This window comes from Limulus polyphemus, unplaced genomic scaffold (assembly GCF_000517525.1).
Source record: "Limulus polyphemus unplaced genomic scaffold, Limulus_polyphemus-2.1.2 Scaffold79815, whole genome shotgun sequence".
Lineage (NCBI taxonomy): Eukaryota > Metazoa > Arthropoda > Merostomata > Xiphosura > Limulidae > Limulus > Limulus polyphemus.
This window is the reverse complement of record NW_013745411.1, coordinates 1-1,819: the sequence shown is the minus strand read 5'-3', so window position 1 is coordinate 1,819 and position 1,819 is coordinate 1. Positions and strand designations below refer to the sequence as shown.

At 35.2% G+C, this 1,819-nt stretch overlaps 1 non-coding gene across 1 annotated transcript; it reads right to left on the bottom strand.

Moving 5' to 3' along the window:
- Positions 1-687: 687 nt before the first annotated feature.
- Trnaa-ugc lies at positions 688-759 on the bottom strand. The gene has a single exon. It is a non-coding gene; the product is annotated as a tRNA-Ala (tRNA).
- Between the last annotated feature and the right edge of the window lie 1,060 nt (positions 760-1,819).

The following is a 1,819-nucleotide window of genomic DNA, read 5'->3' as shown; positions in this document are numbered from 1 at the left end:
GGCTCATATATCCAATTTTTAACCTCCCTAAAACCCTTGGGGAATATTATCGTTCTTTAAGCTTCCCAATTTTTTCTTAACCAGCTCAGAATTAATTCAGTCATCTTATTTGATCTCGTTTACATTTATCAACTGTTCAAGATGTGGAATACTCCTTAAATCTTTGTTAGTAAAAACCGAAGAAAAAGCAAAATTTAATAACCCAGCCAGATCATAATCATAAGATACGAGCCTTCCTTTATCATCTCTCAAGGGTCCTACCCCCATCCTAATATTTTGTTTACCCTTAATGTATTTAATGAAATCCTTGCTGTTAAATGTTTCTATTTTCAGCTAACCTTCCTTTTTGATGTCCTAATTTCCTATTTGACCAGCTTTCTTGATCTTTTATAATCTTCTAAGTCTCCTGTCAAACCAGTCAATTTAAATTTCTTATGCTTTTTTAAAATTTTAACTCTTATATTCTTTGTGAATCAGCCTGTTTTTTACTTGCAGCTACCCTTTTCTTTCTATAAGGAATATGTTTATCTTGAATATTTAAATTTTGTCCACATCTTATCAGTTTCCAAATAACTCAGCTGCCCAATTCACCAGAGATATATCTTGTTGCATCCTTCAAAATTTGCTTTTTTCGCATTATTAACCAAAATATCATTATTTATCTCTATTGAAAAAAAAAAATATCTGTGGAGGTGCCGGGGATCGAACCCGGGGCCTTTCACATGCAAAGCGAACGCTCTACCACTGAGCTACACCCCCTATGTATGACAGATTTTAAGTATAGCAAATGAAAATACAGCGATAGAAATTCTTACACCCATCAAATTTGATCCTGGTGCAAAATAGCCAACTAAGTCATATATTAGTAACTGTTGCTCTTCTACCCACATGCCATTCTTTTAATCACAAAGACAGATTGGAAATGCGAAAATTCACCATGGCTGATGAAAAATATTAGTCTAGGAGAAGTTTGTTTTGAAGTTCGCGCAAAACTACACAAGGGCTATCTGCGCTTGCCGTTCCTAATTTTGCAGTGAAGAATAGAGGGAAGGCAGCTAGTCATCACCACTCACCGCCCACTCTTGGGCTACTCTTTTTTTAGTTTGTAATATTCAAGTATATTGATTTCCAAAAGAAAAGTATTAACTATCAACAACACTGCATGTTCTAGAAATGTCATGCAAAAAAACAAAACAAGCGTACACAATAGAACAAATAACGAAAATCTTCATTCGCAAAAGAAAATGTTGCACAGGACTGTACTGTGTGATACTAATCCCTCAGTTAATATTGAATATTTTTGAAGTTCCTGTACTTTTTTCTTTGTTTTTAAGCATAAGGCTACACGGTGGACGATCTGTGCTGTGCTCCCCACGGGTATTGAAATCCGTTTTTTTAATATTATAAGTCTACTGACTTACCACTGAGCCAGTGGGAGAGGAACTGTATTTTATTTCAGTTGAGTTTGGAAGCAGAAAGTCGCTCAAGTAAACAATTCAGCTTTCCTTTCTCTTGTGCACACCAGATGCAAGTTCACTAACTGGCAGATAGCGGTGTTTTGTTATTGAGAGAGACAGTTTTCTTTCCTGTCGGCGAATCGAATAATGGCTGGAGGCTGCCATACTCTTGTATTCATTTCACATTGGCCAAAGGTAATCTGTGTCAGGTAGAGTCAAACTAGACTTTGTTGATGTTATTGAGTTTCTGATGCTAATTTGAAAAGTTTTTGTTTAATTTACAGTTTTGTTAAACATCGATAACTTTTTGCTTGTGTTAAATTTTTAGCAACCTATAGTTTTTGGTCAGATTGTGGTTAAAA